Source organism: Berghia stephanieae, chromosome 14 (assembly GCF_034508935.2).
Source record: "Berghia stephanieae isolate SIO BIC M18660-M18661 chromosome 14, UCSD_Bste_1.3, whole genome shotgun sequence".
Lineage (NCBI taxonomy): Eukaryota > Metazoa > Mollusca > Gastropoda > Nudibranchia > Aeolidiidae > Berghia > Berghia stephanieae.
The window spans coordinates 27,852,952-27,875,458 of NC_088373.1; the positions used below are offsets into that span (position 1 = coordinate 27,852,952).

A 22,507-nucleotide genomic window follows, 5' to 3' on the forward strand; every position below is an offset into this window, starting at 1 on the left:
GGTATGTTGAACTTTGATTATTAGCATTGTCATAAGCATTATTATTATTATTGCTGCTTATTTTTATAATTATTGGGATCGTGTTTTCTTATTGTTTCATATCATTTTTCAAAATGGCGGCGCTGAATAGCGACGCACAGTTACTCCTATGTGATGAATTCGTTTGATATTTATTTGTTTCATGACAACATTTCACTCATTTACGTATTAAACGTTGTATGATTGTTCGTATTAATGAATGGTATGTACTTCAAACTTTAACGTTTAGAGTTCTGCTTCAAATCCTCGGAAAAATCGTTCGTATCAATGTTTTTGTCTCGAGGAAATCGAAATGGCGGCGGCTATGTTTACTTCCGACACAAAATTGCACCGCTAATTTCATCTTATTTCGCGATTTGTTGTTTGAAGACCTATCCTTCGCTTAATATTATATAAAGCGTTGTATGATGATTTAGAATTACAAAGAGGCATCGAAAATGGTGAACCATCCTCTTGATGGAGTGGAAAGAATTCATGGAAAAGCAATGGAAAGGAAAGCGTTCTCAATTGCCAACAATGGAAAACATTATGTGCCATTGATTTGGTATTTTACCATCTGGGAGAGGGTTTTGTCAGATTAAATGTGGAACTGACAAGTATAAATCAACGTTGTTTCCATCAGCAATAAAGGTGTTGAATATTTCATATTACAGCAAAGCCAAAGATAGATGCGTTGACTGATTGACTGATTAATTTATTTAATTTTAGATTAAGTGACCAATTGATAATGATGATGATTTTGGTGTTGAATTGCCAAAAATGTAACGAATTGAAAGTGAAATGAATATGTTTATGTTGTGTATATCGCACACGTGAAAGAGAGAGAGAGAGAGAGAGAGAGAGAGAGAGAGAGAGAGAGAGAGAGAGAGAGAGAGAGAGAGAGAGAGAGAGAGAGAGAGAGAGAGAGAGAGAGAGAGAATACGTGGGAGTGAAATGTCTGTTCAATGTTATAGTTATCATATGGCGTTATAACAAGTGTAACTAAATGACAAATTGCCATGTTTATGGACAATAAAGATCTATTATTATTATTATTATTATTATTATTATTTCCATGGATTTGTTAATGCCTTTGTGTAATGACAGTAAATCGAATACGTGCATGTATAACTTGTATCTGTCTTGAGGAAAATACTTAGTCTAATTAATTGATGACGTGAGTGCTAGTAATAATCAGTTTATGACGATTACAAATTTACCACGATCTTTATTATTGCTGATTTGTAAATAATATCGGCCTACTCTATTGTTCTTGATGTAGTTATCCTGTCACTGTCACATCCCTTCCATCTATATCTCTCTGTATCTATCTCTGCATCTATCTATCTATCTATCAATTTTTCCATCCATCCATTTACCTACCGACTTACGGACCTATCTATATAGGATATCTGTCTGCCTATGCACATATCCATCTTTATAATATATTTACCTTTTCAATTACTTAGTATGAGATGACAGTTGGCTACATATCAATCTACCTAATAATCTATTCAACTATCTGTCACCTGCTACACGTATAGGCATAAGTACCTATTGTCTGACTAGCTGTATGGTCACCTCTTGTTCTGTCTGTCTGTTTGTCATAAAGCTTTCTTGGTCATTAATCGTTATAGTTGTATAATGTCCTGATGATGCCCTGTATCGTGGAATTATACTAAACTTCTGAGATAGTTGGTAGCAATTTGTATCTTATGCTTTTATTAATGATGTTGACATATTCGATGCCATTAGCTTACTTTGTAAATATTCATGTTTTATTAATACATTCAATTATCATTGTATTACTTATTTTGGCCACTCGACTCATGTTGATGGCTGAGTGTCAATCTTCTTACTCTTATCATTACTTTGATGTCATTATTGTTACTTTGTGAATACTCTTTTCATACATTCGATTATCATTGTATTACTATTACTTATTTTGGCCACATCACCACTCGACTCATGTTGATGGCTGAGTGTCAATCTTCTTACTCTTATCATTACTTTGATGTCATTATTTTACTTTAAGAATATTCTTTTAATACGTTCAATTATCATTGTACAGTTCACTCCACTTGTAGCGAAGTCGGTTGTAGGGATCTTCGGAAGTAACGATCTTTTTCTGTAGAACAAGCACCCATGTAACACAAACTCAATAAAATACAAACATTTGTAATGACTTCGCTACATCCGTCGTGACGGTTATATAGTGATGCGTATTATTATCCCCGACCATAATACTTTATAGTAAAAATATAACGGTTGTAACGATGTCATGAGCGGCATGGCGAAACACACTCTCCTCACTGCTTCTCTCACTTCACCAAGCGCCTGTGTCAATACAACACATACAATGCACTTTGTGTGTGTAACGTACCATTGATATAATAGGTGCTGCTTGTCTTGCATGTTACGTCAGAGTAGAGCGAAACGAAAGTGAAACGAATGCGAAACAAACTCTCACTCTACTCTTTCACTAGATATATACCTCTCTCACTTCGCCAAGTGCCTTTGTGTGCTGTCTCGCGTGTGTTGTAGTCTAGTGTACAGTGTATTAAGTGTGTTGCCTCAACCACAGACTAAACTACAACTCGACTTAACAATGGCGACAGGAGGAAAACACGTTGTGCTTTCTTTGAAGAGAAAAATAGAACTGATTGGTGCAATTGAGAACGGAAAAAAGCAAAAGAATGCCGCACCTGAATTTGGAGTATCGGCAAACACTGTATCGGGAATAATGAAATTGAAAGAGCACTACAAGGAGGACTTCTACAGTGGAGAAGTTGGCACCGAGCAGAAAAGGGCCCTTGCGATATTTTCAACGCCGACAAAACGGGCTTGTTTTGGCGTCTCTTACCGGATAAGACCATGGACTTCAAAGGACAAGCTTGCCACAGGACAAAGATGGCTAAGGACCGCATGACAGTGCTCTGTTGTGCTTACATGGATGGCAGTTGTAAATGGCCTCTTTTTGTCATCGGAAAATTTAAACAACCCGTTGTCTTAAAGGGATACGAAAGCTTCCTGTTCGGTATGACTCCAACTCCAAAGCAAGGATGACAGGACACATTTTTACAAAATGGCTACAGGAGTTTGACAGAAAAATGCTTTTTGAGCAACGGAAAGTACTCCTAGTGGTGGATAACTGTACAGCTCACCCAAGAGGAATAAACTTGAGAGCCACTGAACTGCTTTTCCTGCCACCTAACGCCACTTCCAAGGCTCAACCTTGTGACATGGGCATCATCAACAACCTTGAATGTCACTATAGAGCAGCACTCCTGAAGCGCCTGATTAACCACATTGATGCTGGGAATTCATTTGAGACATTCCAGCCATCTCTTTTGGATGCTGTGCAGTTGATGAAGCAAAGTTGGCAACCATCTACAACTGCTCCAACTCCAAGAAAGCTGGTTTTGTTGATTCAAACTCTCCAATCAACAACACAGACGAAGTTGACACCAGCGATTCAACAAATGTAAGAGGTAGCCTGCTTGAGGAGCTTTTTGATGAGTATGGCATCACCGCATCCATCACCAACAGCACCGAAGTGCATAGTTGAAGATGAGATCCAGACATCACCGGATCCATCCGAAATAAGTGCTACCACTAGCACAGAAAAAGAAGAGGACCTGGACAGCCATGTGTCAGGAGAGAACGAGGATGATCTGGGGGAGGAAAAGCCCATAGTCACAGAAAATGAAATGTTGGAGGCATTTGGCAAATTGGAAACCTATTTTCTCCAAAAGGGCATACCAGATGACAGTTTGGCAAACCCTCAGTAAACAGAAGGAAAAAAGAAAGAAACAAGCCAGTATTGTCAGTTTCTTTAAGGCCAAATAGAAAGATATGTGTGTTTGTCCCCTTGTCTTGTTCTCGTGCAGTGTTAAAAATGATGTCTCAAATGTGGCACCATCCTGGCATGGGGTTTCGCATACAGATATCGTTCCGTTTATTTGAATAAATTAATAAAAAAATGTAATAAAGAATTTTTTTAAAAATACAAAACAAACAAAAAAACACGCAAAAAATAAAATTAAAAAAAACCCAAAAAAACCCTAATATTTGTCTACAGTGGTCATGATGAATTTTTGTCAAGATAAGGGCAGTAACTCAATATATTAACTCTACAACGAAGTTGAATAGTCAGAATTATTTCCCTTGAATTTTCTTCCAACGGCTGTAGCGAACTTCGGATGTAGCGATCTTTTTTCTGGTCCCCCGACGACATCGCTACAAGCTTAGTCGACTGTAATACTTAATTTGGCAAACATCGCCATTCAACTCATGTTGAGGGCTGAGTGCCAATCTTCTTATTCTTATCATTATTTCCATGTCACTATTTTACTTTGAGAATATTCTTTTAATACGTTTAATTATCACTTTATTACTTATTTTGGCCATACCGCCACTCGACTCAAGTTGAGGGCTGAGTGCCAATCTTAATTTTCTATTCCAATATACAATATATATTGGTCATTCGCCTCCCGACTCACGCTGAGAGCGCTTTAATTTAAATAAAACTATTAAGATAGTAAAATTTAATAGTGTGTTATTTTTATTTCTTTATTTGACAGTGTCACCCCTTCCTTACCACTGTCTGGGACAATGAATGGCAATCAGACCTGCCAAAAAATGGACAATACATTACCAACCCCACTCTGCACCTTCCTGACTTTAAAACAGCAAAAAGAAAACATTGGGTCACCGCGAACCGACTTAGAATCAACCATGGTCGCAGCAAAGAAAGCCTCTATCGATGGAGACTCATTGACTCACCAATCTGCCAATACTGCAAAGGGGCACGTCAAACCATCGATCATCTGGTCCTGCAATGCCCAGCATAAAAATTAGAAGAGGGGTACGAAGCAATCTTTGAAGCCGGAGATGACCTGACATCATGGATCGATAAATATAATTTGGAGGTGTAGCCATATGCTACTACTACTACTGCCCTTTCCTTATAAGAACCAATCACGACCCTGAGTATTGCACAAGAGAAAACCCAGTATATCTCTAGCGAAAAATAAGATCTTGCTTTGTTCTTTCATTCCCTCTTCATTCGTCCCAATCCTAAAGAAGCCTGCCGCACTGCCTGCTAAAATAGCGGCACTGGCAGCTACATCTCATTCTCAACAACAAAACTACACCTCATTCTCAAGAAATATCTCACCACCAAACTACTCAGAACAACTCCATACATCCTCCTCATTGAAAACTACAAGATACTACATTGTCCACCTGCCACTCAAACTCAAGATACTACATTTGCTTTTCACAGACTGCTCTGATTTTATCTTTTTTTTTTAGAGACCCCATTTCTTCCTTCAGTTGTAAAAAGTGTTCATTTTTAAATTGAATGTCTTTTAGCAATTTATCTATTTCTTCATTTACATCATATAACATTCTATTCTTCTTAAAGTTTGTCCTTGTAAAGGCTGGAGGATTTCATTTTATCACATTCAATGAGCATGTTAGCGTTCTCATATTTCTCCTTCATGACTTGCAATTGTAAATTTTTGACAAGAGCTTTAGACTCATTCAATTTAGTCTTCAATAATTCAACAGTTTCAAATTGTTTCTTTTTTTCTTCCTGCAAATCAAAAACAATAGCATTTAGTATTTCACTCTCAGAAACTAAAGATTCATTAACAGAATCTAATTTGCTTTCAATTACTTTCTTATCTCTTAATTCAGAGCGAAGATTTTGGATAACAATATCTTTCTCAGAACATTTACTACATGAAGTTGAGAAGAATATGAACCAGAATTAACAGTACTAGACAATTTCAAAAAAAAGTTTTCAAGAAATGTCTTTAAATCATCATTTTTTAAAATTTTTGGACATACGGGTGTAAGTTTTTTTTTTATATTAGCCACTTTGGTTTTCAATTAAGCATTTGTTAAACAGTTACATTCGTAGCTTGGTCTCTTCAACCACTTCAAAACTAAAGTATGCAGCTCCTTGTGCTTGGCATGAAAATGTTCCATCTAATGACAACATCATGAGAAACATACTGTCTTGCGGCTTTGTCATAAGGCTCCACATTTAACAAGTGAAGACATGTCAGTCCCAATTCTGACAAGAGTTGGTGAAGGGAGTGGGGGTCAAACTCCTCCATAAATACAAGAATTTCCAACCACGACTTGAGCTGAAATTGAAAGACCAATAATCAATCAACAGGGAGCAAAATGAAGAAAAACTTGAAAAAAAAAAAAGAAAAATAAATACATAGTATTATCAATGATTTGATATAAAAATGAGGTCTCTCCTGTCGTACAAATATCAGTGATGATAATGGCAAATTGTCAAAAAGGAGGAAACTGTATCGGTCCATCGGTCAAACTCAAACAAAACCATCACATAAAATATCATAGTTTCGTATATTATATTACTACTTCTAGTGCACATCTATTCTTAATGGTAGAGTATAACTTACTTTTGTAAATTTTTAATGAATTGTCCTTTCCTTAAAACGATTTTTTTAAAAGAGAGATTTAACATTAACTTTGGGCTTTGTAATCTTCATCATCTTTAATAAAGAAAAAAATAAACAAAAATCTGAGTTTAAGCTTTCTCAGCTTTTATCTTCTGTTATGCAGTTAATTTTCTCAATGTGTACTTATTTTCAGGTCTGATAACCCAATTATTTTTTTTATGGACTCTCAGTTGTACTGGATAAACTCACAAACTCATACCAACGCAAAATATTCTCAAATTACAACAATGATCAATTAAGCCTACAATTGCATTCTGTTATCAGACCTTCGAAAATGAACATGTAGATTTCATCCTATGATGCTTATCAAGTAAGTGAATTCAGAGTTTTAAAAAAGGCTAAACCCCGAGTAAGTAGTTGCTTCAAAGTTCAAGTGAAAATTTCTATAGATAAGTCTTTAAAAATATGGATCAGCTTCATCAATCTATAGCTATCTTGCTTTTGAGTTAATCAAAAACTTTTGTTGAAAATGGTATAAACCTATGAATTAAAGTGACTGGCTGTTGAGATCAAACGTAATGGAAATGTAAATAAACATATTGTTAGGCACTTTAGTCGAGCAATGTTACTATTTTTAGGAACAGTTACGGCCGGTTTTACCCTCCCATAGTCCTGTCTATTTTTTTAAAGAACAAAAAGTTTTAAAATGGCTAGACCAGCATTTAAAATAGACTTACTTACCTATAAGAAAAAAAAAACAAACATGCTGATTGAAAGTCAAGTTTTCTCTTTCTTAAGGTTGAAACCTTTCATTAGCTGTCTCGACATTGGGTTGACTAGCTGTTGAGTTGACTAGAGCCATTGCTGTTGCTCTCCATCTTAGCTGGCTAAATTGGTTGTGATGGTTATAACCAGGATAAGTCACAACTGTTGGCAGCTATGCCATGATGATGAGCCATTCATGATCACTATCAATGAAACTGAGAAGATCAATCAACTTACTTTCATGATGAGGATTTTTGAGCAGAGTCATAAGTCTATTGATAGGTGCCAATTCATCATCATCAATGAGCATGCCAGAATTTTGTTCATCTCCTGGGTGACTGTGAGTTTCTGAAAAGAAAAAAAAAAGAAGAAAATAAAAGGTCTAGTTTCGTATAGAGGATATGTCAGATAATGGAAAACAACAATTGGGAATCACAATTCTAATCCGTTGTATTTTCTGGAAGAGTACATTGTTATAAAAATTTGGATAGCAGATGGAAATCAGGGGAATCAGGATCGATGATAAATGCCAGGAATTTCCCAGTAAAATCAATCAGGTTGGCATGTCTGATTACAGCAGACTGAGGCAGAGTCGTCGCATTTCTGACAAAACACATTTTCTTTTATTTAAGTCAAAATAACTTTTTACTTCAAATGTCAATCGATTAACTTGTCAAAAAGTATCAAACCTGACCTTTCTTTGAATATTTGAATTTGATAAAAATAAATAACTCTTTTGGCAAAGTACAGCAATGAGGTGGGGAATGAAACCTGACACTGGATGAAATAAAGAGACATTTGACTCACCTCTTTTCATGACATTGGACAAAATAATAAGACATTTAACTTACTTATACTTTTTACGTGACATTGGACAGCGTGATAAGACATTAAACTGACATTTTTACATGACAATAGACAAAATACTAAGAATTTTTTATGTGACATTGGACAAAATAATAAGACATCTAACTTCTATCCTTTTTACATAATCTTGGACAAAATACGGAGATTTTGGAAGCAGCAGGATTTTCAACAACCATCTGACCAAAATGAAAAAGAAAAAGTATGCGGTTTGTCAGAGTACAGCTATGAGGCGTGGAATCAGATTAAACATTGGCGTGTTCATCACGTTCGTCGAACACACATTCAACAAATTCACGGGTTCGACGAACAAGGACAGAAATTCCAAAGCATGTCCTTCATTGTCTTAGTAAATTTTTCATGTAGTTAGTATTTATCACAATAATTTGACTCCTCCTTTGGAGTCCAAAATTGCAGATCTCCGCAAATCCAAGGAAAACTGCATGTAGACTTGGAATTTTGCCCAATATTACATTGGAAACTTTGATTTTAACAATAAACTTTAGTTGTGATGAAAGAGTTACTGTGTCAAATAATTTTAATTTATTAATTGACAGCGCGTTCAAAGTTATTCCATTTGCAGGGAAACGTTCACACCATTGAAATTGCGGATAGCAGACATTAACTGAATGTCAAAATCATGACTTTCAAATAAAGTCATTGAACTATAAATCCTCCCCTTCCTCCTACAGCTTGAGTAAACAGCCTGTAGATTGTCTTGGAGAAAAGAGAACTTTTGTGTAAAAACAAGAGTTCAAAATTACCCCAGTTTACAGGATGTGATCAACAATATGAATACCAAAAGTAGAAAGAAGATTCTGGTGGTGAACATTGATGTTTGGTGGTGATACCAGTATAGTACTTGTATTTCCAAGTATCATTTTCCATATCCCTTAAACCACATGATAGAGCAGTGGGTTTTTCCTATTCACATTTTCATTTAGTTTCTTAAATGCTGCTATTTATCATAACCATAGCTATAATTTGTTTCCACCCAAGCCCAATAGTTCTAGAAGGGGTCACATTTGCTATAACCTTTTAAGAAAGTATCTATTTTTGTACTTTATTATTACGGAGTGTTATTCGACACCCGATACTCTGGTGTATCTTGTCACCAGATTAATTGACACTCGAAACTCGGATGTATCTTGTCACCAGGTTATTCGACACCTGAGTCGCACATGCGCATGTTGAGAATTAGCAACCCTCAACAACTTCCATCGTGTGAATTAACCAGTAGATTTTTAACCAATCAAAACACGAGATTCGTGACACACCCTCAGAGCCCTGACCCGGATATGGCATTCGGACATGGCTAGGTGGTTGTTTATAAACAATAGTAATGGCTGTGTAGTCTTAGACTAAGCCTGATGCAGAATTCTTTAAATTAAAGAAAATATGGGTAAAAATTGTCAATGGGGCCTTCGTGACAGCGACAGTTGATATCCGGAGAGATCGGGAGGCGTACGATTTTTTCCTTTTATCAAGCCGTGGATCGACAAACCTCGATGCAAGCGATGGATCAGGGCTTGCGCTCGCCCTCACAATCAGCTGAATTTAGCGAAGATCAACAAGAACCGTTACATTTGTTCTAAGGTAAGTTGATATTCAACACAATTTATATCAATCATTATCATATTAAAATTGATTTTTTAATTTTTTTTGCCAGAGTTTGTTTTATGATTCTTTCGGTAAACATCATTTCTCTCTTTCACTTTTCACGTTGTTAGAGTTAGAGTCTTGACTCCCGGCCAGTTGGTCTAAGTCTAAGTCTTAATCAAAATCAACATTGTAGAAGTAAGTAGAACGATCTTAGAGACTTAGAGAATACTTTATTTGAGCCGTTCATTTATTAGTACAGTTTAAGACAAGTAGATACGATGTTTATCTCTTATTTACCGTACGGTGATAATAGCCTGACGGTGTGTGGGAGACTATTTTCACCGTACGGTAATATCTTGGTGGACGATTTTCACCATACGGTGAGAATAGTGTGGAAGGTTATATTCACTGTACGGTGATAAAAGTGTGGGAGACTATATTCAATATAATGGTTAGAAGGCTATATTCACCGTACGGTGATAATAGTGATGGAGACTATATTCACTATAATGGTGTGGAAGGCTATATTCACTGTACGGTGATAATAGTGTGGGAGACATTGACAGTAGATGTTACTGTTGTTATTCTTCTAATAATAACAAGAAAACAAGAGAAGATACATGTTTTACTGATGCTGTCAAATCAAATAATTTCATTTTATCTTTCCAACTTAAATTGCAGCATTTCAAAGATGGTGAGCCGACTAAAAGATTCCCCGATCCTGAACTTGCTCAGTCAAGTTATCGATTGGAACTCAATATCCAAAGTCAAGAACAAAATTAACACCAAGCAAACGTCGGCTTTAACCTCTGAGGGTGAGGGATTCTGATCAGGGAATGGTATCAGGGTGAGTTTTTGACCGTTATCTCATGTGGCTATGGGTTTTTAAATTCTCAGTGTGTTTTCTTATTAATAATGACATTTGTTTCCTGAATTCAACAAATCAGATAGCAGTAGCAGGTTTAGGTAAATGAGTTGAACCCTGCTTTACTGTTTGAAATTATCAAGGGTGATAGTGAGTGTTGATCAATGTGTCTGATTTTGATGATCAGGTTGAAAAATAAAATTTCCACGACCCCCAAAATTGAGAAAAGGAAAAGTAGTCTTTTTTTTTCAGAGCCATAGGACCAATGTAGCCAGATTTTATTACTCCAGTTTTTACAGTGCATGTCATCCTTCTGGTGGGATGCTGCTAGTTTATCACAAAGTACTTTCCTCAAGACTCAAGGCCTAACAGACCAGCCACCACTGTGTGAACAAGAGACATGGGTCCAGAATCGAACCAGTTCCCTATGCATGTAAAGCGAGTGTTTTACCAACTGAGCTATCGGAACCACATAATTATATGTAAAAAAAAAAAGAAGCACAGAACAGATTATTTTAACAGAGAGAAGATTTACAAGGAAAAAAATATCATCTCCCAAAACAATAACTATGCATTTGACTGTTTCCCTCCCAGCCAGGATAAAACCAAGTATGTATGTAATCTCATTCCAAGACAAAGACAGAATGCAAGTTGGAAAACAGATATACGGGGATAGAAGTAGAAGACACAGTATGTACCTGCCCACTATGGAAGGCCAGGAACCCCACCCAAGGAGTAAATTTAGCATTTATTTGCTTATTGTCTTATGTTTAGCTTTGAGATCTCGGGGTATGACATTCTGACTTGTTTGAGTCCCTCTGTGACTGTGTGTGCAATAAGTTGGGTCCTTGGAAAAAAGCTCTTTACTTACTTTTTCTTATCATAAATAAAAACCTGGATCTTTTATAAACAGCAATCTCCACTAAACATGCCAAAAACGCTTTACAAGGGGTCGACAGCAACACTCAACATGTAGGATGAGACACGACACTTTGGCGATATTACACTTTTTTTTTTGGACAGTGACAACGCTGTTGACCAGTTACTCATTTTACACCCACATAAGGTGAGAAAATGTGAGTAAAGAGCCTTTCCAAGGGCTCAACTTTACACCACTCGGGATGCGAACCCAGACCTTTTGGTCCAAAGGTGTATGACCTACTCCAGACCACATAACCGCACTTATAAAATAAAACTACCTGGATGGTAATCTTACAAGATAGTCATAGCGCCTTATTGTCGTCATGTCTGGTCTACATACTCAATGTACCCCCACCTGGTGGATAAAGTCTTACCACAAGACCATAAAGTGCATAAACACATCAATGTCAGAAACGTTTACATTTTGTTCTTTTTCAGAGACGGTCATGAAAGAACACTAATTTTGAAGCAACCAATCCCGAAAATGGATCCGCACCAGAACCTATGGATACTGAAGTGGTCAACAGGGAGACTGAAAACAAAGAAAATGAACTAAGGGATAACAAGGAAAATGAACAAAGGGTTATTCCAAATTTAGGTATGACTTTAATAACACATAAAAGAAATGACAAATTGTATAATTTTTACTATGTGGAAAGAGCACAGTGAGCCTGTTGAACAGTTGAATGTTCAAGATTTTGGGCATCCGAAGTGTTGATTAGATACATCCTGCCACTCATGACTATATTTCACCACGCTCTCTGGAGGATCAAAATTTATCAGACAGGGAAGTGCCAAATCCCAACAACTGATAGAAGTTTCAGATGACACAGTCTTCTCACCAATGAGAGGAGCCTAGGAAATAAAAAAAAAGAAAGCATGAAAAGAATAAGAATATTTTTAAAAAATCAATGATTTTATGAATATGTGATAAATTTATTTTAACCGCCTGAAAAAAACATAGATTGTCTGGAGTCAAACAACTTGCTGCCTTGAGCAATTTCTATTTAAAATACTTTTCTCGGGCCCATTAGAAGAGAAACATAAATGTTTTCTTCAATTCCCTTCCTCTTGACTTGCAACTACCTTTTTAAAAAAGGCATAGATGTACAGGTGTCAGAGTCTTAATCTGCATATCCAAAATGTTGGGTATTAGATATGCAGGCTACCAGTCTCTATGTAGCTGGACATAAATAAAACACTGTTCATACATAGAATACCTATGACAGAGAAAAAACAAACTTCTAACTGGATAGTACTGTTAATGCAATTCCAGACATTGTAAGTGGGTAAAAGTAAAAGTGGGTGGTCTCAATAGATTCAATATTCTTACCCAGATTAATTACAGTTTGTTGATTTAGTCTCTGCTGGACAACTAATTGCAAAAATAATTTCATTTTATTTCAGATTCTAACACGACACTGTTAGCAGTGGTTGCAGAGAACTTATCACTGAAAGAAGAAGTCTTTTTGCTTAAGCAACAACTGAAGGAGTCTAAGAGACTTCACGCCCAAGAATTATTAAAAGGAGAGGAACTTAAGAGGCTGCTGTTGTCAAAAAAAACCCAAAACGGACGCAGATAAATGCAGTCACTCACTGACCATTGAACACCTGCACCATCACGGACCGAAAGAAGCTGTAAAGAGTTACACTGGTTTCGTGTATGAAGATTTTGTAAAAATATTCATCTTTGTAATTTACCATATCAACACAAATGAAAGCAACATGTTGCTTGCCCATTATAGATCAATATTTACTTGTTATGATGAAATTGCGTCAAAATTACACTTTCTTGCATCTTGCCAATTTATTTAAAATATCAAGAAATGATGCAGGATGTCTATTTAGGGCATGGATCAATTACTTGTATTTCAGGCTTGACAGTTTGCCAGCATGGCCCGATCGGGACACCATTAAGAATAACATGCTACAACAATTTTTAAAAGATTTTCCGGACACACTAGTTTTTCTTGATGGTATAGAGATAAAGACAAACAGGCCCAAGGCCTTAAAAAATCAAAGTCTATTGAATTCAGACTATAAGCCTTTTAACAATGCCAAAGTAGGCACATCAGTATATTGTTCATGGGATCTTCTGTTCCCCCTTCGAACCATATCCCTTTGTCTTGCATTTCCTTTGATACTTTCAACTTCAGATCTACAACTTCCCGTATCATCTGGCACTCAAATGATTTAATTGTGTCGCAAGTGCTGTAAATCCCCTAAAATCAAACAATCTACCCTTGTAACAATGCAGATTGTTTTGTCCCAATGATTTGAATGCATTTTATTACCTGCTGTTCTCAATAGCTGCCATGACTGGTCGCAGCTTTACATTCCTACATGGTTTGGGAATAACCATGGAGGTAATGGGCTCGGGATCAGTTCTTGGGCCACAAGGTTTACTCCATTGTTGTGGAAGGCTTGTGTGCAGCTTGGGTCTGTAGGTATATCTTGTAATCCAGCTTGCAGCCAATTCTTCAGTGTAAGGATTACTGCAACAACATGGGAACATTCACCAGATATGCTGCAAGTAAAATTTAAAAAATGAAAACAACACTTGTTTGTAAAACCTGCTCGGAATGAAAATTATATCACATATTTAGATGATGAGTCATATTATTTTTAAAATGGTGTATAGGATGGCTAACCCCCTTTTTAAGTTGAATTAAAAAATATTATGCCAAATCGAGCTAATGCATCACACTTGACAAAGGGTATTCGAGGTAAAATGATGCTAGAAAGTGAATTTAAAGTTAAAATAATCAAAAATATTTAAAATTTAGATAATCACTCTACAATAAATCAATAAACTACATTCACTCTCCGCAATTAAAAATTAATCTAATCCAAGTCTCATATTTTTTCGTGCGGCTATGTGGTCTTGTGGTATGACACTCGCTTTTGGATTGGAAGGTCCTGGGTTCGAGCCTCACTCAGCGCATAGTTGAGTCCTTGGAAAAGGCTTGTTACTCACATTCTCTCACCGTACTCAGGTGTAAAATGAGTACCTGGCCGTTAACAGGGTGTCTCTGTCCGAAACAAAAAATGTAATATTGCCTAACAGGCGTCATGACCTGTCCTAAATGTTAATTGTTGCTGTTGGCCCAGAACCCATTGTAAAGCGCTTTGAGCACGTTTAGTGGATGCTGCGCCAATAATTTTTTAACAAAATTTTTGTAAATAAATTCAATTCTTTGCATCTACAAACGCACTCCCAACATATCTTTCTCAGGCGGTGAGTCACAAATATTACTATTTTAATTTCCCGCATAGCTCAACTGACTTAGTAATTGATTCCCTTGAAATGGCATAAATAATAATTGGTCTCTAACTCTAAAGCATCATATTTTACCTGATGGCCCAGTCCACAAATTTTATGTTTGTGTTTTTAAATATAAATATAATAAAAAGCATGTTTCCTTTTTTTTCTTTCATTTCTTAATCTAATTAAAGTTCTCTGTACCAAATCCCTGAAATGATTAACTCAGAAAGACTGAAATGCCTAGAGAAGCAGTTGAAAAATTATAGTGGAAAGAACTTTAGAGAAAACTAAAATTCCTTAACTGGGCATCAAATCATAGTCATTGATACACTAAAGATGCTAATAAAAAAAATAATAATAATAATGATAATGATATGATCATAATAAGAATGATAACAATAGTAATAAATATTTGTGAGACTAAATAATGCAAGACATTATGGAATCGATGTAAAAATGAAATACTTTCCCATCATTTTGGCACTCATAAACTGAGAGAGGCAACTTAATGTGATGCAAATTAAAATTACTTTAAATTTGTAAAAATAGACTTTAGTGATCATTGTCATCATGAACTTAGTACTAGTAATTCTGATAATCGTATACCGGTGATTTAAAAAAATTAATAAGGGCACTTAAGTTTGTTTATTTCTATCAATAAAACAAGATATATAGATATTTTTTAAATAATCGGATTGAGCCGATGCTCTACTGAGCCAATGCAAACAACAGGGGGCACACATAAAACACAACTCTAACATGACAGTACAACTCTTTTGTTCTCCCTTTACTTACGTTCGCTTAACTCCCATCCCCACCACTTTTTTATGTAGTAACGCTTTCTACAAAACTGAATTCATGAAGACCAAGATGAAAAAGACATACGTCACCTAACATTTAACATTTCATTGAAATTAATCTTGTTTCACAACCCACATGACTGACTGACTGATGAGATGACTTGTCTAGCGTCGTGATAATTTACAGTGCAGAAGAGGACGATGCATAGAAAAATAGAAATCGATTGTAACTTTAAACAGAAGTTTTAAAAATGAAACTCAGCTAAAATTGAACACTTACCCTGCTTTGTATGAGCAGTAGGCATCCACTGCCTTCTTTTCCCTCAAAACTCACGTCGTGGGGCTTCTCGCTCTTCGGTTGGCTTCGATAAACAGAAGCAAAAACATCAAACTTTTATAGGCAAAAAGCTTCCTCTCGTGTTTTTTTGCCAGGATGTCACTTGATGTGGTAAATAATTTTGAGAAATATCCTCAGGGAGCTCGCTGACTGCCATCGTGATAGTGTAAGATTAAGAAAGAAACCAACATGAATGACCGAATCCGTGTCATGACCGTCGTCAAAAGGGGGTCAAGGTCAAGAGGCGCGGTTAATTCCCCCTGCACTACCCGTTTATTTATCAGCATGGTGGAAGAAGGGCTAAATGGTTGTATGAAGGCAGGTACTAATTAAAATGCTAAGGGATTAAATGATCCAAATAATGAACAATTCGAATATAAACCCTTCTTTTTATTATTATCATTCTATCATTTTCTTCATTTTTTTCTAATTATTATTATTATTATTATTACTATTATCTGCCAAATAAACAATATTGTTGTTACAATATTACACTTATGAAAGTCATTACAATCATTGGGAAAATTTCTGAGCTACACCTAGCACGACCTAGCAGGTAACACTAATACCTGCCTATTTTAGGTCTCATGATAAAATATGAGCCCATTTTTGCAATGGAAAAACATTATTGTAAATCCAAAGCAAAATATTGCCCCTTACAATGTTTTTAAAAATTCCAGAGAAAGATAGAGAGAGAGAGAGAGTTCCTGTATTCGGAGAAAAACCGAGAGTGGTAGAATTTCTGAATTGTTTTTTTATTATTTGTTGTTTTGTTTTTTTAATAGACAAAATTAATAGAAAACAACAACAAACTAAAAATAAGACTTAAACTTTTCAGTGTGCCGAATTATCTGGTGATAATAGACACCCAAGTTTCGGGTGTCGAATTATCTGGTGACAAAATACACCTGAGTTTAGGGTGTTGAATTATCTGGTGACGAAATACACCCGAATTTCGGGTGTTGAATTACGCTCCCTTATTATTATCAACTCAAAATGTTTTCCAATACTAGAACCTAATATTCAGCCTTTTTCCACTTTTCAATTACTGTTATCATAATCCTGATTTATAAATAAAAACCTTGTGAATAGAATGTAGGTGGCGTTTTTATGCACCTTCGATAGAGGTGTACAAAAACGCACCGTTTTTATGCACCTCCGTAGACGGTGATGGTAAATTAATGAAAATGTTGCTGCATACGTCCATGAGGTTTAAATAGTTTTAGATTGTAGTTTAGCACGCTGCTTAGTGATTACCGATGTACGTATATACAATGATTATAAATTCAAGAATAACAACAATAATATAAAAAATCAAAAGTAAAAAGAAACATGGCACACAAATACTGATCTCAAATAAATAAATAATTTTAGAAAATTAAAATCGAAGTTTTTGAAAAAAAAAAAAAAAAAAAAAGAAAGAAAGAAAGAAAGAAAGAAAGAAAGAAAGAAAGAAAGAAAGAAAGAAAGAAAGAAAGAAAAGATGTCGTCCTCAATAAAGTAAACTTTTTTTTTAAAATATGTCTACAACGGGAATCGAACCCAGTACTATCAAGGTTAGAGTCTGACAGCTTGTCCAATGCGCTACGGAGCCACCTGACTGTTCATCACATTTAATAAGCTCTTTCTAAAACAATATTTTAGCTTCAATGCAACTTCTATTTTCTGGTTTTATATTTCGATTTTTTAAATTATTATTATTTTTATATAAATTCATTAACAAAAACATCCTACAGATGTCACAATATATAACTTTCGCCATGTCCAAATACAGAAACACATTATTGCTGATGAAATTGGGTGGGATGCGCATGCGTGACGGAGGTGTATAAAAACGGTCCGTTAAGACAGAGGTGCATAAAAACACTACGTAGAATGTATACTGTGCAACAGGATTTATTGAACGGTTGTTCAGCTTTTATTGTTACTGGAATTGTCATGTTCTTAAACTTAAAGCTGGAAATGGAAAGCCCATTTTTAAGGGTGGAGACAAAGTGGAGTAGAAGTAGAATTTCATCCGTGTGATTACCGACTGTCATTATCCCCAGACACTTGTCTGGGGATAATGAAAATTGGTTATCCCCAGACACCTATCTGGGGATAACGAAAAGGCTGGGCTGTCATTATCCCCAGACACCTGTCTGGGGATAATGAAAATTCGTTATCCCCAGACACCTGTTTTTTTAAAAAACTTTCTCTCTTAGTTCCTTTCTAGTTTCTTGAAAATTGTCATATTCGTCCCCACTCCGATCTCAAAAAGTGTCTAAAAAGAATAAATAATTAAAAAGCAAACAAACAGAAATATTCAGAGAGCGACCAAATGGTCAGATAGAGGAGAAAAAAACAAACAATAATTTTAAAAAAAAAAACAATTTTAAGAAATTCATGCTCAGAAAAAAAAAGAGAAAAGAATAGACTCGCACCAAAAAAAAAAAAAAAAAAAAAAAAAAAAGAAAAAAAGAAAAGAGGACGGAATTAAAAAAAAATAATTAAAAAAAGTGGCGGAACCAGGATTCGAACACACAACGTCGATGTAAAACTTCCAGGGCAGACGACTAAACCATTCGGCCATGACACCCACTTCGAGGTCGACGCATATTGTGTATATGTAGTAACAACTGATTTAATGTTGGTTAATTTTGTTTTTATAGATATTTTATTAACTTTCCTTATTTCTATGTGCATTTTGGAAACATTCCATATTCTGGAATGTGGATAATTGTTTAAAGGAGCGGAGTTTCAAGTATATGTCTGGGGATAACGAATTTTGGTTATCCCCAGACAGATGTGACAGCGTGTGATTACCTTTGTATTGTTGACTGTTGATAAGCTGAATGAAATGTGAGTCCATTCTGTCTTGGGTCCTCACCCTCTCACAACTGACCTGAAATTCATTATAATATTATAATTATAATAATTATAACTACAAAATGAATGAGTAATGGTCGTTAGTGAATTAGTAATGGCAATGGTGTCATTGACATTCTGAAGCTGAGAGACTGAGAGTTCTCTATCAGTTATCAGCTCTATCAATGTATCACTTTGCAATTTTTCTGTTTTAATAAAAAATGCAATTTTCCGCGGACCCAGAATAAGTGGTGGTGGTGGTGATGATGAGATGATGTAGGTTCGAGTTTGAGTTTGAGAAAGACATGGATTGTGGATGGATACAACAAAGTCTATCTAGAGATAAGTGAAAGTGACGACGACGAGGTATCAAAATGATTAGTATGAAGACAAAGGTACTTGCCTTTTGATTTCGTCAAAGGGGTATTTCGTTTCTGAGCTTTAATTTTGTATTGCTTTTCAAATAACTTTATCTTTTAAATGTGTGCTCGTGGAACATGTTGTGTTAGGTAAACAGTAGTGAAAGTGGTGAATTTCTGAATTATCAATGTTGCCTATATTTGGGATGGAGAACCGCGAACCAGTGTTGCCAGGTGATTTTGCAATTATCCCGCCAACTTTATCCTACTTCACCCGCTACATTTCCTCAAGATCCGCCAAAAAATCCGCCAGTTGATTTAAAACACTTATAATCAACAATAGTGTATTGTCTCAGAATAAAATTCGGAGTTTCGATTTTGATAGAGCGGGAGTTACCCTAGACTGTCGGATATTGTTTTCGCCTTCGGTTAATCTGAATTAGGTTGTGTAATATACATCTAGACCAACAGTACATATCATCAAGTGCCAGGCCTGTTGCAGACATCGGCGATCATGTCCCTCCAACCATATCTGTCCTCAGATCTTCTCAATAGCTCGATTACTGTTCCTCCTCAACCAATCCAATCCATCCGTTCAGATTGTCAATGTAATCTTTCCTCTGTCTCCCTCTTCTTTTCTTCCCAGCAACTTTACCCGTAAGTACAATCTTAATTCCCTTTTTTCTGTAAATATGTCCGAGAAATTTTAACTGTCTTTGTCTGATGGTGTTTACAAAAGTTAGTCGTACTCTAATTTCTTTTAATACCTCCTCGTTTTTTTAATTGTATCTTTCCATGGGATTCTAAGAACGCGTCTATAAAACCAAATTTCGGCTGCAGTTATTCTACGTTCTCATTCTTTGTTATCTTCCAACACTCGCTTCCATAAAGAAGCACAGACCACGCGTATGATTTCATTACCCGGAGTTTTGTTGCCATCCCAATGTTGTGGTTGTTCATGATTTGCTTTAATTGATTATATGTGTTCTTTGCTAAAGCAATTCTTCTTTTAATTTCATGGGTGGATCTACCATCAGATGTAATAATGTATCCCAAATATGTAAAACTTTCAACTCTCCTGATCTCTTCATTTTGATAGGATAATTTGCAGGGTGGTTTAACATTATTTCTGCTCAAAACCATACATTCTATTTTTTTTCACATTGAGTTCTAACCCCATGTCTTCGCTATGTTTGGCCATATTATCGAGTAGTTGTTGTAACTCTTTTTCTGATTCTGCAATTAGAGCAGTGTCATCCGCATATCTTAGATTGTTGATGACATATCCCCCGCCCTATATTCACTCCTGCCTTCAGCTGTATTTTACGTAGAATGAACACGCTGTAGATGTTAAAAAGGTCGGGAGATAGGACACATCCTTGCCTGACACCTCGTTGTATGTGTGTGTACTCGCTGACTTCACTATCAATTCGAGTAGCCGCTTTTTGCTCAAGTAAATATTTCTAACGAGTCGAATGTCTTTGCCATCTATATCCAACTTCTGTAGAATGTCAATAACTCTTTCATGTTTTACATGATCAAAGGCCATTTTGTAATCAATAAAACATATATACTCATCTTTTTGCATTTCAAGATAGCGATCTATAAATGTTGTTAATGTGAAAATAGCATTTCTTGTCCCACTATCGGGTAAAAATCCAAATTGAAGATTACTGATTTCTGGTCTGATCTCATTCTTCATTCTCTCCATCAAGATACGAAGCAAGATTTTTGTAATATGACTCATTAAAGTGCTTGTTCTATGAAGTCCACATTAGTTGGCTCCCGGTTTCTTTGGTAACATTATGAATATTGATTTGCTCATTTCACTGGGTATCTGATCTCCAAAGAATCGTAAATTAAATTCACCATTTCAGTAATTTATCAATTCCTATTATACAAATCATCAAAAATCGGGAGAAAAAAATCCGCCAGACCATTTTTTCCCCGCCACGCGATGATAAAATTCCGCCAATTTGTCGGGAAAAGCCGCCAACCTGGCATTACTGCCTACTCGCCCCTGATTTCAGACAACATACACGGACAAGACTTACCATGACTGCCCGATATTCAACGCGACCAGTTTCAACTTCAAAAGTGATTAGGGCTAGGTTTAGGATGGAATAAAAAAGATCCTTTAGCCATGGGAAAACATTGTTATTACATAAAGAGTTAAAAAGTAAAAGAAATATATAGCCTATATATAATATTAAATAGATAAAAATTATACATTATTTTCCTTGTGGATAATTTTGGCCATGCGCGTGTATCTGGCAGCTTTGCTATTAGCCGAGGAACTATGTTTTCAGTTCACCAGTGGACTGAAAGAAAACACAGCTGTGTATTCAGTCCACCTGAAATAAAAATATTTAAAAAGGACCAAATATCGTCGATACTTACCTTAATCAATATTGACCACATTGATACTGAGCCTATTATAGGTTAGGCATCATCAAAAATGGACAGGCATAAATTTATGACAATTTGACGGCTAATAATATAATTTACAGCGTTTTATTTACTCTCGGAAAGCCTTGATGAGAGTTGCTCGAAATCGAGAGCCCGAGATTCTTACCGTGGCTGTTAGATAGCCATTGGCCTGACCAATTTGGCCAAAATTGGCCACACAGAGAATTATGTTTCCATAATTAATTTAAATTTAACATTTATATCTATTTTTCCTAGTCCGTTAGAATTTTTGTGATTATCAAAACCGATGATTTTTTCCAAGGAGATCAGAGTTTTGGTATTGTTTGACCAAGTAAGGTTCTATTTGGTCACTTTTCACATCGATCACTGGCCACCAGCACGGCTGTGCCTCAAGGCCTCAGGACTCCCCCTCCTCCCCCCTCTCTATCTATCTCTCTATCTCTAATCTCTCCCACCTCTCTCTCTCTCTCTCTCTCTCTCTCTCTCTCTCTCTCTCTCTCTCTCTGACGCTCCCTTAAACATATTCAAGGCCCTATAACTATAAAGTTGTTCTCTCTTTTTAAAATATATTTATATCTTCGTTGGTTTTTGTTTTGTTTGTTCGTTTTGTTTTTTTCCGGACTCATATTCTTACGTACAAGAAATGCACAAGGCAATCAATGTTGACTTCTCACTGTGTTCAAAATTCAAATAATAATCTTAAACGTGAGTAAAAGTAAATAAATAAAAAATGTTAAAAGTCGAACACCAGGAATGGTGTCAACGTGTTGAATTTGGAAATTAAGATTTCTTTACCAAGGGAGTACAAAAAAAAATAAAATAAAATTTTTAAAAAAGAAAGAAAGAAAATATTATGCCAGAAATGAGCTAGAACCTCTGACTCTGAGCTCTGTTACAGTTACGCTGTGCTAAAACAGCTGGCCACATCGCCTTTTCGCGCTCGGTTAAACTTAAACAGTTTAGCCCGTATAATCTCTTCCTGTGGACG

The 22,507-nt window shown here is 35.9% G+C and overlaps 2 long non-coding RNA genes across 4 annotated transcripts in view; both read right to left on the bottom strand.

Annotated features, from left to right (window-relative positions):
* Nucleotides 1-851: 851 nt before the first annotated feature.
* The window catches only part of LOC144959944 (uncharacterized), a 67,501-nt gene continuing 45,845 nt past the window's right edge, over nt 852-22,507 (bottom strand). Inside the window, exons 1-4 of one of the 3 annotated variants that reach the window (XR_013642719.1) lie at nt 19,134-19,312; nt 18,689-18,767; nt 7,206-7,577; nt 852-6,176 (exon numbers count right to left, since the gene is read on the bottom strand). This is a non-coding gene — a long non-coding RNA (uncharacterized LOC144959944). Of the gene's footprint in view, nt 6,177-7,205; nt 7,578-18,688; nt 18,768-19,133; nt 19,313-22,507 lie in introns of those variants that run through there. The other 2 variants (XR_013642721.1, XR_013642720.1) reach the window with 2 other exon arrangements.
* On the bottom strand, nt 12,140-15,931 carry LOC144959943 (uncharacterized). Its single transcript, XR_013642718.1, has 3 exons — nt 15,827-15,931; nt 13,776-14,008; nt 12,140-12,336 (listed from the first exon to the last, which is right to left on the bottom strand). It is a non-coding gene; the product is annotated as an uncharacterized LOC144959943 (long non-coding RNA).